Source organism: Eleutherodactylus coqui, chromosome 10 (assembly GCF_035609145.1).
Source record: "Eleutherodactylus coqui strain aEleCoq1 chromosome 10, aEleCoq1.hap1, whole genome shotgun sequence".
In the NCBI taxonomy this organism is placed as follows: domain Eukaryota; kingdom Metazoa; phylum Chordata; class Amphibia; order Anura; family Eleutherodactylidae; genus Eleutherodactylus; species Eleutherodactylus coqui.
This window is the reverse complement of record NC_089846.1, coordinates 86865482-86880376: the sequence shown is the minus strand read 5'-3', so window position 1 is coordinate 86880376 and position 14895 is coordinate 86865482.

The window sequence follows — 14895 nt, the reverse complement described above, 5'->3', positions numbered from 1 at the left end:
CAGAGAATGGAAATCTATTCTAGCCAACTTTCAAGATGTATTAGATTGCAAGAAAACCAGTACAAACTACTAGCCAGATGGTACAAATCACCAGAATGTCTCTTTGCCTACAAGCTATCTGACTCCAATTTATGTTGGCGCTGTAACAACCCCGTTGCTTCATTAGCTCATATCTGGTGGGCCTGTCCAGTTATATAGCCTTTCTGGGACCAAAAACTATACGCAACGTAATAAATAGTTCCTTTAAACTCTCTTCAGAATTTGTGATTTTGTCCAAACCTTCTATAGATTATGAACCCTCTAAGCACAACCTTATCACACATTTGATTTCTGCAGCTAAATCCTTAATACCTCTCAGTGCTAACACTTAGTGATGGGAGACAAAAGTAAATGAAATTTGCAGATTTGAGGAACTAACAAGTTGGGCTGACAGATCTCATGAAAGAGTTAGGAAAATGTGGAACCCTTGGAGTAGAAGGTCTTGATACTGCTAGCCACCACTAAATTAACAGCTGGTCACATGTAAATGACTTAAACTGAGTCGGGATGAAAAATAATGTTACCAAGCTCTCAAGGTGATACACCTTTGAAGAAACTCTACCCTATACTCCCTATTCACTAGAAAGCATAAGTATTAATTAGCATTTGACTGCCCCCTCCCTGAAGAAACATCCAGAGAATCAAGAGGAGTCCAATAATTCCCCATGCTTCACTGCTGCCTGGAGACACTCTTTAATGTTCCGCTCTTCACCATGCTTCACTACTACCTGCAAACATTTATTATTGTACCGCTCTCCAGCCCTTCAATAAACAAACTGCTTTCTATTACAGCCAGGTATTTCACACTTTTTTTAAAATTGAAAGTATTTTTTTATTAAACTTTTCCACTTTTTTACATATCTTTATAACATTTTTGTATACAACTGGTTTCCCCCCCCTCCCCTCCCCCCTCCCCCCCCTGAGGTCTCTCTCTCAACATTTAGTCCTTTAAATGGCTTGTCTCTGTGTATTCACAGTCCTTCGTCATAGACAATAATATCAGTTCCTGAGATGAACATGTATTCTTTAATCTTCATGTTGCTTGTCTTCTTTCTGTTTTCTTTTTGGTTCAGAGATAGTTGTTTTTGCTGCTTACAAGGGGCAGCCATATACAGTACCTTCTGCTCTTTGTCTGGTCTCTCTCTCTCTGATCCCTCCTATCCTGTCCTACCCCGTTAGACCTATCCACTATGTTTTACATCGTAGCAAACTTGTAATTTACTCTGTCTTGTTTAATAAACTTTATGTATACCAAGTACGTGTTTCTTTATGACTTTTTTATTTCTACACATTAAGTCTCCAGTTTACAGGTGTCACCCCACACGGCTCACCATCCCACTCCCTATATGCCTGGTCCGCCATCATTTGTTTGGCTCTGGGCATGTATCCATCTCAGCCATATATCCTGATATTTTTGGCTGGTCTTGCGTTTGGTGTATATACTCCTTTCCCACGGTAAAATTTGGTTGACCTTGTTTTTGAATTCTCCCAGCGTGGGTGGTTCTTCATCTAACCATCGCTGAGCTATTGTTTTTCTAGCTATGTACAATAATCTGGATACCGCCAGTTTTTCGTGGTTATCTAGCGGTAGGTCTTGTGTATATCCCAAAATGCACACGTATGGTGTAAAGTCCATACGTATGCCAAATGCCGCGTTTATTGCATTTCTTATTTTCACCCAATATCTATGTAATTTCGAACATCTCCATAGCATGTGGATTAGGTCCGCCGTGTGGGTTTTGCACCTTACACATATCGGAGAGGTTCTTATTCCTATATTGTACAAGAAGGCCGGGTGCGGTACACTCTGTGAATTAGGAATATTTGCGAGACTCTGAGTGACTCGCTCAGAGATAGCTTAGGTGTCATTTGTAGGATTTCCTCCCAGTGCAACTCCTCAATGGGCCCTATGTCTGCTTCCCATTTTGCTTTTGTTGATATCGGGTTGCGTGCGTTAATCGTGTCCTGTATGTGGGAGTATAATACCGATATTTTCCCCGCTGTGGTGGTGGCATTCCCTATTATGTCCGCTACTATATTTGTTGTCACTGTTATTTCCTCCGAATACTTTTCCGCTTGTATGGCGTGTCTAAACTGTAGATATTTGTAAAAGTCACTATTGGGAATGTCATAGTTTTGTCTTAGCTGCTCCAGGGTTTTCAGCTCTCCCCCCTCCAGTATCTGGACCATTCTCCTAACTCCTCTGTCTTTCCACCCTTGGAAACCTTGTAGTTTATTGATTTCTGGTAGGTATGGGTTATTCCATATAGGGGTATACTGTGTGCAGCTTGTTATATCGAGCATGTTTCTGGTCTTCCACCACACTTTATGTGTCAGTAATAGCGTGGGGGCGTTTTGACCGTTTTTTTTAAACTCTCCGCGTTCCAGGGTTTCGAGCCGGTGCGACCCGGTAAAAAGATTTTTCAGGATTCTGAAACTGGTGTCTTGTGTTTCCTCTGTCTCCCATCCCCTGAGATGTTGCAGCTGGAAGGCCATGAAATATGAGAATGGGTTGGGAAAGGCTAATCCGCCCTTTTCCTTTGGATTGTATAGTAGTTCTAGTTTTATCCTAGGTGCCCTCCCTCCCCATATGAGTTCTCTAAATAATCCCTTGTCCTTTTGGAAGAATTTTTGTGTTATCCAGTGTGGGGAGTTGTGTATTAAATATAGCAATTGTGGCATCCATATCATTTTTATAAGGTTCACTCTTCCTATGATTGTCATGGGTAGTTTGCGCCATATGTGGAGTTTTTGTTTCCATTTTTCCATTAGTGGTTCTAGGTTTATTTTCCCTGTACTCACTAACCTTTTTCGTAATTTTAACTCCCAGATATTTAATTGTTGGGGTGCATTTCAAGGTTATTTCTCTATTAGCGATTTGCATTTCTGGGGTGTCTATTGATAATATTTCGGATTTAGTCCAATTGATGGTGAGTCCTGAGAATGCTCCGAATTCTTTTATTACGTGCATCGTGGTTTTCAGAGATTTTTCCCCATCCCCTAAGAATAGTAGCATGTCATCCGCATACAAGGCAATTTTCTCCTCCATATTTCCTCTACGGAATCCCACTATTCCCTGATGTGATCGAATTTTACACGCTAGGGGCTCTATTGCTAGTGCAAAGAGGAGTGGCTATAATGGGCACCCCTGCCTTGTCCCTCTATGTAGTGGGAATGCCTCTGAGGACCCCCCGTTGATGGACACATCCGCCTCCACTCTAGCATATAGAAGTTTTACCCGTCTCACAAATATTGGGCCGCATCCCATTTTTTCTAATACCTTCCACAGGTATTGCCACTCGACACTATCAAACGCCTTGGCCGCGTCTAATGAGCATATGATTCTACCTCCGGTGTTATCTACTGGTATTTGTAGGTTTAGGAATACCCTACGAATATTTGTTGCCGTTGACCTTGCTGGTATAAACCCACTCTGGTCCGGGTGCACCAGGGTGGATGCCACTCTTGATAACCGATTGGCTAGGATATTAGCTATAATTTTAACGTCTGCGTTTAATAACGATATTGGCCTATACGAGTCCATCAACAGGGGGTCCTTTTCCGGTTTTAACAGAATTATTAGTTTTGCTTTTCGCATTGTCCGTGGTAATTCCCCTTTCTGCTCCGCCTCCGCCATTGTCTCTAGAAGTTGTGGTAATAGAATGTCTGCATATTGTTTGTAAAATTCTATTGGGAAACCGTCCTCCCCTGGGGCCTTGTTATTTTGCATGTCTTTTACCGCCTCTTGCATCTCCTCCAAATCTATTGGTGCATCTAGGAACTCTCTCTGTTCCTCCGTCAATCTGTGTGTTATTATATCCGCCAAGTATTCCTCAATTTGTTGTATCGTTTTATCCAGTCTCGAGGAGTACAGGGAGGAGTAGAATTCCCGCGCGGTCTCTCTTATGGATGTTGCATCTCTGACAATCTCGCCTTGTGTGTCTTTTAGTTTTATGATATATGTGGGGCTAGTTTGTGCTCGGGCTATAACTGCCAGCATATGTCCCGTTCTTTCTCCCTCTTCGTAATATGCCTGTTTCCTGAACCCGTTTTTAGTGGCTGTTGTGTCTAGTGAGTATTTGTTAAGGGCCTCTTGGGCTTGTTTCCATAGATTGAGTGTTGTTATGGTTTTCTCTTTTATGTAGTTTTCTTCCGTTTCTTTTAATTTTTCCCGTAATTTTTGACCTCTTTCTCTATGTCCCTTCTTTGCCTGGGTGATTTGTTGTATATATACCCCCCTCATATATGCCTACATGGCCTCCCAGCAGACTGTCATACTTGTAGTATCTTTGTTTAGGACAAAGTATTCCTCTAGTGTTGCTTTCACGTTTTCCTTGTTTAATATATTTAGCCAATGCGGGTTCAGGTTCCATCTCTTTTGGGGATGACTATCAGTGTTACTGTGCTGTAGGTCCAGACGTAGTATGGAGTGGTCAGATATAACTCTTGGTAGGTATTCTATCAAGGTTATATCCCTGTATATCTGAATATTCCCCACTGCTAGGTCTATTCTAGATAAACATTGATGTGTAGTTGAGTAGCAGGAGTATTGGTTATGTGTGGGGTACCGTGTTCTCCATATATCTATCAATGATATTTCATTTATTAATTTACCTAGCGATGTCAGGTCCCTTTCCTCGTTTACGTTTCCTGCCCGTAGTCTGTCCTGTGCAGGGTTAATGACCGAATTAAAGTCGCCTATTATAAGGATTGGGATGTCCGGTTTATCTGCTATGAATCCTATCACTTGCCGCATTATCATGTTATTATATGGTGGCGGGATATATACTGAAGCTATAATGCATATGTAGTTGTAGATTCTACAGTGTAGGCATATAAAGCGGCCTTCTGGATCGATTTTTCGTGATAGGCATTTAAACGGTATGTTTCTGTGTACCACTATGCTGACCCCCCTGGAATACCTCGTGTGTGTGGAGTGGAAGCTCTGTCCCATCCCCCCTACTTTAAGCGTGTCCGTGTTTTCTTTTGATAGATGTGTCTCCTGCAAACATATAATAGCCGGACCTTGCTCCTTGATGGCTTGTAATATTGCTGATCTTTTTGTCTGGTCACTCATGCCTCTCACATTCCACGAGACAATCCTGACCTTACTACTCATTTTCCTTATTTTTTACCTTCCTCAGGATTACTATTTTCTGAGCGCTACCACCCCTTTTCGTTTTTGTGAGTGAGTCGCACTGGGAGGGTCCATATCTCTGTATTTGTGACTCGCCCGCGTCACTCCATGTATGTGTATATGTACTACTGTCAGTTCTCAGCAATGGGCCTCTCCAGTGAAGTTTTGGTCTAGCCCCCCGTATCCACCAATACATACATTTATCCACCTTTGCTATGCATATTTTCGTTATTTGCAATACACTTTTCATTTGTGCATTTACATTGACATTTCTTCCCCTTATCCCTCCCTGAACCATTTTTCTATCATATAACCTTATCCCTTCTATCTGTAACTTGTTTAACATTTCCCAAACATACGAGAGAGAGAGACCAAACAACAAACTTCCCCAACATATAACTCACTGATCCGTTGCCTTCCAATCGGATCGGGGTACCAGTCCTCCATTCTCCCACACGATGCATCCTGTCGTCCCAGGAGCTCCTTTCAGAAGTTTTGGGTTCCCTTCGGATAAGCGTTGCTTTAGGCATTGCCTCTTCATGGTGACTTACGCGGCGATCTTCCCCTCTGAATTTGTTCTTCACTTTGGTCTATCCAGTTGCTGGCTTCTTTTGGGCTTTCAAAGAAGTGTGTCGTATCCAGCGCCGCCACTCTCAATTTGGCGGGGTACAGCATTCCATAAGGCACTTGCAGATTTCGCAGCCGTCTTTTTATTTCTATAAATGTTGCGCGCTTCTTTTGTATCTCCGTAGAGAAGTCTGGGAAAAAGGAGATTTTCGCGCCATTAAATTGAATTTCACCCTTTTCGCGGGCCTTTTGGAGTATGGTGTCTCGGTCTCTGTAGTGCAGTATTTTGATGAGTATCGGCCTAGCGGGAGCCCCCGGAGGAAGGGGTCGTGTAGGTACACGATGGGCTCTTTCAATTGCAAACATCGTCGTTAGGGTGTTTCTTCCGAACAGCTCGGGCAGCCATGTTTCAAAAAATTCTGCCGGGTTTCTTCCTTCCGCCTTTTCTGGGAGGCCCACAATCCGCACGTTATTTCTTCTTGACCTATTTTCCAGGTCGTCTACTTTGTTCTGTAGATATTGTATATCATGCAGGTTTTTTCCACATCTCGTTGTATTGGCTGTATTATGTCTTCTACATCGCTTATTCGTTGTTCGGTTTCTGTTAGACGCTCAGATATTTTTTGCACGTCTTGCCGTAGCAGGTTTACATTACTTTGCATTGCACCCATTTGCATGTTAAGGTTGCTCAGCGATGCGTTGCATTTGGTGATTTCGCCGACGATTTATTTCAGCGTGGGTTCTCTGGTATTTCTCGCATCTATTTGTCTTCGGTCTTTTATGGCAGAATCATCTGTATTGTGGGAATCATCCCATATACCGTTATCTGGTGCGCTTGCATAATTTGCGCTATGTGCCCCATTATCTGGATTACTTGAGTTGTTTATGCTTTCTCGCATATGGTGGTCAGCTGCATCGGTGTTAGCTGCGCCATCTTTTTTGCGGTTGGGGCTGCCTGCATTTCTTATGGCTTCTTGTCTGTAGTTGTCAGCATTTTGCACAGTGTGTGAGCTGCTGTGCATGTCTGTATTTTGGCTGTGCTTATTAGGGTTTACTTCTGTGCTTGCCTTATCTGTCCGTTCTCTACTTCTCACACTTGCTGTATTCCCTGTATTTGTGGCTTCTTCCTCCCCTCCTGTTCCCGCCATTTGTGTGCTTTCTTGTGGGCTCCCCTGCTCCTCTATGTCTCCCCTCTGCTGTTTCGGGCTTATGGATTCCTCTTTTCTGCCCCCTCCTCCCTGGCATACCTCGCCAGCTTGCGTGCCGTGTCTGCACTGCTTGTGCTGGGGCGCGGTATTAGTGTTCGTGGCTCTCTCCCACCGGCGCCATCTTGCTTTTGCCAGCCGCAGGCTTCTTCTCCTTTCCCTCTCTCTTTACCGCGCACCATCTTCTCCTCGGGTGTTTGTCTCGCCGCCGATGCTCTCCGCTGTGCCTCCGCTCTGTGTTTTTCGGCTTTTCGCCGGTTCTGGGTCCCGTTAGCAGGATGTATTTAGTAGTTCTTGCCGGAGCTACTCCGAGACGCGGCCGCTCACATCGCCAGTCAGGCTCCGCCCCCCCCAGGTATTTTACACTTTAATTCATTGGTCCAGAACACTTGCTGCCATTTTTCTGTGTCTTTGACCATAACTGACTTGTTCTGTCTTGTTTTTACATGGAAGGTATGATTTTGTGACTACAATACTTATATGAAAACCACTACTGGCCAGAGTTCTCTTTACAGTAGATTTCAAAGAAAAGTAAGCATGATATGTCTTTCCTCTCTTGCACTATGTTTCTGTGGCCGCCTACTGCGTCTATGGCCCCCGATGTTGCCTATTTCTTTGTGTTTGTTTAAAAAAGCTTGAACAGTACATCTTGTAGGTCCTAGGCCCAGTGTTCAACATTTTTATAAATGATCTGGAGAAGGAAATTGATGGGAAAGTGATCAAATTTGCTGACAACACAAAGCTAGAAGGGAATATTCAAAAGGATCTAGAAAAGCTTGAACAGTGGGCGGCGACTAACATAATGGTATTTAACAAGGGGAAATGCAAAGTCCTACATCTGGGCAAGAAAAATAAAAAAAAGCACACACAGAATGGAAGGAACTGGGATAAGCAGCAGCACATGTGAAAAAAGACTTGGGTATACTAATAGATCATAAACTGAACGTGAGTCAACAATGTGATGCAGCAGCCAAAAAGGCCAACACAATTCTGGAATCTATTAAAAGAAGCATAGAGTCTAGATCACGTGAGGTAATTATCCCCCTCTACTCTTCCTTAGTCAGACCTCATCTAAAATACTATGTCCAGTTTTGTGCACCCCACTTTAAAAAAGACCTAGACAAACTGGAGCAAGTTCAGAGAAGAGTTACCAAGATGGTGAGAGGTCTTCAAATCGTGTCCTATGAGGAACGGTTAAAAGATCTGGGAATGTTCAGCTTGCAAAAAGGAAGGCTGAGAGGAGACTTAATAGCTGTCTACAAATATCTGAAGGGATGTCACAGTGCAGAGGGATCAGCCCTATTCTCATCTGCACAAGGAAAGACTAGAAGCAATAGGATGAAACTGAAAGGGAGGAGATACAGATCAGATATTAGACAGTGAGGGTGATTAATGCATGGAACAGGTTACCACAAGAGGTGGGGAGTTCTCCTTCAATGGAAATGTTCAAACAAAGGCTGGACAAATATCTGTCTGGGATGATTTAGTGAATCCTGCACTGAGCAGGTCTTTGGACCTGATGACCCTGGAGGTCCCTTATAACTCTACCATTCTATGATCTTGAAACCCCAGTCTGCTCTGAAGTCTTTGCCTGGGAGAGATCTTGCTGATGCAGTATAATTACCTTGTATTTTGTTGCTGTGCTCAGTCTTGCCATGGTGTATGGCCTATGACAGGAACTGTCTTCCACAACCTCACCTATGTAGCAGAATTTGGTTGGTCGTCACCCAGTTTTTAGCCTGCTACACTGCTGTTTATGTTTCAGATATTGATTTTGTTTTACAGTGCATATGAAAATGATGATCATTATCACCTGTTTGATATAATTGGTTAATCCTACACCGGACTGTAATCCTACAAAATCCTTAACTGTGTGCAAGTATACCCAGCAGAACTAATGTTGTTATGAAAGCAAAGGGCAGTCACATCAAATATTGCTGGGATTTACATTTTTCTTTTGTTCATGCACTTTGTATTTTGCATTTGACTAAAATACATTGTAAATAGAGATGAGCGAGCGTACTCGTCCGAGCTTGATGCTCGTTCGAGTATTAGGGTGTTCGAGATGCTCGTTACTCGAGACGAGCACCACTCGATGTTCGAGTTACTTTCACTTTCATCTCTGAGACATTTGCACGCTTTTCTGGCCAATAGAAAGACATGGAAGGCATTACAACTTCCTCCTATGATGTCCCAGCCCTATACCACCCCCCTGCAGTGAGTGGCTGGGGAGATCAGGTGACACCCGAGTATTAAAATCTGCCCCGCCCGCGGCTCGCCACAGATGCATTCTGACATAGATCAGGGAAAGTGCTGTCTTGCTTTAGCTGCTATAGGGATTGCGTTAGGTGTTATATTCGTCTTTAAGAACCCCAACGGTCCTTCTTAGGGCCATATCTGACCATGTGCAGTACTGTTGAGGCTGCTTTTAGCAGTGTTGCACAATTTTTATTTTTTTTTGTATATCGGGCGTGCAGACCATTGCATCCTCAGTCTGCAGTCATTGTACAGAGTATAGGGGCAGTACTGGTGAGGCAGGGACAGTGGGAAAGGTGAAAGAGATATACTGTCTATATAGGCAGTGGGCTTTTTCAAAAAAATTGGGGAAAAATACTATATTTGGGCTGCCTGTGACCGTCTTCAGTGTACTGCGTGTCTGCTGGGGGTAGTAGTCCTAATTAATACGCAGCTAAGCGTTACAGCAGGCTTGCGCAATATTGTTTCCTGGCTCTGTTGTCTCCGTTACATTACCGCCGTCATAGCGCCAGGGGGAAACAGTATACATAATATACGCTGCATACAGTATCTGTCTGGTGTTTCAGCTCACCATTTAAACAAATTGAAGCAAAATATTTAAAGGGGTTGTCCGGCCAGAAAAATTGCATGTCATTACGCATTAGCCCCGCCCCCGGACCGCCTCTCCTCATTGAAAATAGTGCAGAGGGGCGGAGAGGAGGCAGAGAGGGGGCGGGAGCTCAGTTCCTGCTCCTCGCTCTTCCATCCTCCCCCCCCCCTGCACACAAGGAGATCGTATATCGGCCCCGGCTGCAGAGAGAAGAACTGCGCATGCGCGGATGAGAAGAGGCTCATTCCCGCGCCGACAAGAGCTGCTGCGGCCCGACAAGAAGAAGAGAAGATTCTTATTGTAACCAGGGATGACGGAGGAGCAACACAGGGGGGGGGGGGCACCCCTTCAGGTAAGTCCAAAACTTCTGTTTGCTTCATTTTCCATGCACAATGTATATTACAAAGTGCATGGAAATGGGCAAACAGAAGTAATGACATGCAATGTTTCTGGCCAGACAACCCCTATAAGGCCTACCACTGCCCTTTGGCCACTTGACTGCTTCTGCGCTGTGAATTCCACTAGCTCAGTCATACGCACCTACGTCTCACTACAGGCGTGCGCAAAATTGTTTCCTGGCTCTGCTGTGCCCGTTACATGACTGCCGTCATAGCGCCAGAGGGAAACAGTATACATAATATACGCTCCATACAGTATCTGTCTGGTGTTTCAGCTCACCATTTAAAAAAATTGAAGCAAAATAGTTAAGGCCTACCACTGCCCTTTGGCCACTTGACTGCTTCTGCGCTGTGAATTCCACTAGCTCAGTCATACGCACCTACGTCTCACTACAGGTGTGCGCAAAATTGTTTCCTGGCTCTGCTGTGCGTTCCGTAAGCGAAGTCAGCCTCCAACCACAGGCCAATAAGCGGCACATTTAATTACAGCGTTCTGTTTCTGCTCTACTCGTAATACACCATGCTGAGGGGTAGGGGTAGGCCTAGAGGACGTGGACGCGGGCGAGGACGCGGAGGCCCAAGTCAGGGTGTGGGCACAGGCCGAGCTCCTGATCCAGGTGTATCGCAGCCGACTGCTGCGGAATTAGGAGAGAGGCAATTTTCAGGGGTCCCCAGATTCATCTCACAATTAATGGGTCCACGCGGTAGACCTTTATTAGAAAATGAGCAGTGTGAGCAGGTCCTGTCGTGGATGGCAGAAAGTGCATCCAGCAATCTATCGACCACCCAGTCTTCTACGCCGTCCACAGCTGCAACTCTGAATCCTCTGGCTGCTGCTCCTCTTTCCTCCCAGCCTCCTCACTCCATGAAAATGACACATTCTGAGGAGCAGGCAGACTCCCAGGAACTGTTCTCAGGCCCCTGCCCAGATTGGGCAGCAATGGTCCCTCTCCCACCAGAGGAGTTTATCGTGACCGATGCCCAACCTTTGGAAAGTTCCCGGGGTCCGGGGGATGAGGCTGGGGACTTTCCGGAAACTGTCTCAAGAGCTTTCAGTGGGTGAGGAGGACAATGACGATGAGACACAGCTGTCTATCAGTGAGGTAGTAGTAAGGGCAGTAAGTCCGAGGGAGGAGCGCACAGAGGATTCGGAGGAAGAGCAGCTGGACGATGAGGTGACTGACCCCACATGGTTTGCTAAGCCTACTGAGGACAGGTCTTCAGAGGGGGAGGCAAGTGCAGCAGCAGGGCAGATTGGAAGAGGCAGTGCGGTGGCCAGGGGTAGAGGCAGGGCCAGACCGAATAATCCACCAACTGTTTCCCAAAGCGCCCCCTCGCGCCATGCCACCCTGCAGAGGCCGAGGTGCTCAAAGGTGTGGTAGTTTTTTACTGAGAGTGCAGACGACCGACGAACTGTGGTGTGCAAGGTTTGTCGCGCCAAGATCAGCCGTGGAGCCACCACCACCACCAGCCTCACCACCACCAGCATGCGCAGGCATATGATGGCCAAGCACCCCACAAGGTGGGACGAAGGCGGTTTACCACCTCCGGTTTGCACCACTGACTCTCCCCCTGTGCCCCAACCTGCCACTGAGATCCAATCCCCCTCTCAGGACACAGGCACGACCGTCTCCGCGCCTGCACCCACACCCTCACCTCCGCTGTCCTCGGCCCCATCCACCAATGTTTCTCAGCGCAGCGTCCAGCCGTCGATAGCGCAACTGCTTGAGCACAAGCGCAAGTACACCGCCACGCACCCGCATGCTCAAGCGTTAAACGTGCACATAGCCAAATTGATCAGCCTGGAGATGCTGCCGTATAGGCTTGTGGAAACGGATGCTTTCAAAAACATGATGGCGGCCGCGGCCCTGCGCTACTCGGTTCCCAGTCGCCACTACTTTTCCCGATGTGCCGTCCCAGCCCTGCACGACCACGTCTCCCGCAACATTGTACGCGCCCTCACCAACGCGGTTACTGCCAAGGTCCACTTAACAACGGACACGTGGACAAGCACAGGCGGGCAGGGCCACTACATCTCCCTGACGGCACATTGGGTGAATTTAGTGGAGGCTGGGACCGAGTCAGAGCCTGGGACCGCTCACGTCCTACCCACCCCCAGAATTGCGGGCCCCAGCTCGGTGGTGGTATCTGCGGCGGTGTATGCTTCCTCCACTAAACCACCCTCCTCCTCCTACACAACCTCTGTCTCGCAATCAAGATGTGTCAGCAGCAGCACGCCGCCAGCAGTCGGTGTCGCGCGGCATGGCAGCACAGCGGTGGGCAAGCGTCAGCAGGCCGTGCTGAAACTACTCAGCTTAGGAGAGAAGATGCACACGACCCACGAACTGCTGCAGGGTCTGACAGAGCTGACCGTGGGCTGGCTTTCGCCGCTGAGCCTCCAACCAGGCATGGTCGTGTGTGACAACGGCCGTAACCTGGTGGCGGCTCTGCAGCTCGGCAGCCTCACGCACGTGCCATGCCTGGCCCACGTCTTTAATTTGGTGGTTCAGCGCTTTCTGAAAAGCTACCCACGCTTGTCAGACCTGCTTGGAAAGGTGCGCCGGCTCAGCGCACATTTCCGCAAGTCCCACACGGACGCTGCCACCCTGCGGACCCTGCAACATCGGTTTAACCTGCCAGTGCACCGACTGCTGTGCGACGTGCCCACATGGTGGAACTCTACGCTCCACATGTTGGCCAGGCTCTATGAGCAGCGTAGAGCTATAGTGGAATACCAACTCCAACATGGGCGGCGTAGTGGGAGTCAGCCTCCTCAATTCTTTACAGAAGTGTGGGCCTGGTGGCCAGGTCCTTGGAAACTTTGAGGAGTCTACCTAGATGGTGAGCGGCGATGCTGCAATCATTAGCGTCACCATTTCTCTGCTATGCCTCTTGAGAAGTTCCCTGCAAAGCATAAAGGCAGACGCTTTGCGCTCGGAAACGGAGGCGGGGGAAGACAGTATGTCGCTGGATAGTCAGAGCACCCTCATGTCTATATCTCAGCGCGTTGAGGAGGAGGAGGAGGAGGGGGAGGAGCATGAGGAGGAGGAGGGGGAAGAGACAGCTTGGCCCACTGCTGAGGGTACCCATGCTGCTTGCCTGTCATCCTTTCAGCGTGTATGGCCTGAGGAGGAGGAGGAGGAGGATGATCCTGAAAGTGATCTTCCTAGTGAGGACAGCCATGTGTTGCGTACAGGTACCCTGGCACACATGGCTGACTTCATGTTAGGATGCCCTCTCATGACCCTCGCGTTACACGCATTCTGGCCACTACGGATTACTGGGTGTACACACTGCTCGACCCACGGTATAAGGAGAACCTTTCCACTCTCATACCCAAAGAGGAAAGGGGTTCGAGAGTGATGCTATACCACAGGACCCTGGCGGACAAACTTATGGTAAAATTCCCATCCGACAGCGCTAGTGGCAGAAGGCGCAGTTCCGAGGGCCAGGTAGCAGAGGAGGCGCGGAGATCAGGCAGCATGTACAGTGCAGGCAGGGGAACACTCTCCAAGGCCTTTGACAGCTTTATGGTCCCCCAGCAAGACTGTGTCATCGCTCCCCAGTCAAGGCTGAGTCGGCGGGAGCACTGTAAAAGGATGGTGAGGGAGTACGTAGCCGATCGCACGACCGTCCTCCGTGACGTCTCTGCCCCCTACAACTACTGGGTGTCAAAGCTGGACACGTGGCCTGAACTCGCGCTGTATGCCCTGGAGGTGCTTGCTTGTCCTGCGGCTAGCTTCTTGTCAGAGAGGGTGTTTAGTGCGGCTGGCGGAATCATCACGGATAAGTGTACCCGCCTGTCGACCGACAGTGCCGACAGGCTTTCATTCATAAAGATGAACAAAGCCTGGATTTCCCCAGACTTCTCTTCTCCACCAGCGGACAGCAGCGGTACCTAAACAATACGTAGGCTGCACCCGCGGATGGATGCATCGTTCTCTATCACCATCAAAAACGGGGACCTTTTAGCTTCATCAATCTGTGTATTATATTCATCCTCCTCCTCCTGCTCCTCCTCCTGAAACCTCACGTAATCACGCCAAATGGGCAATTTTTCTTAGGCCCACAAGGCTCAGTCATATTACTTTAGTAAACATTGGTTATACGTTTCAATTCTCATTAAAGCGTTGAAACCTGCACCTGAACCAATTTTTATTTTAACTGGGCTGCCTACAGGCCTAGTTACAAATTAAGCCACATTAATCAAAGTGATTAATGGGTTCACCTGCCCTCTTGGTTGGGCATGGGCAATTTTTCTGAGGTACATTAGTACTGTTGGTACACCAATTTTTTTGGGCCCTCGCCTACAGTGTTATCCTGCTAACTCTTATGGGCTTCGCCTGCACTCAAGGTACAGCAAGGTGTGTGGGGTTGGCCTACACTTTTGCTACATAAATGTAACTGGGGCCTTGTCTATACTGTAACTACTGAAATGTGAAAGAAACTGTTATCTCCCTAAACTGCTGCAACGGGAATGTTACTGTGGCCTGTCTTGACTGCTACTACTACTGAAATGGAACTAATACTGTGCTCCCCCTATACTGCTGCTTCGGAATTGTTACTGGGGCCTGTCTCGACTGCTACAATTACTGAAATGGAACTAAGACTGTGCTCCCCCTATACTGCTGCTTCAGAATTGTTACTGGGGCCTGTCTGGACTGCTACTACTACTGAAATGGAACTAATACTGTGCTCCCCCTA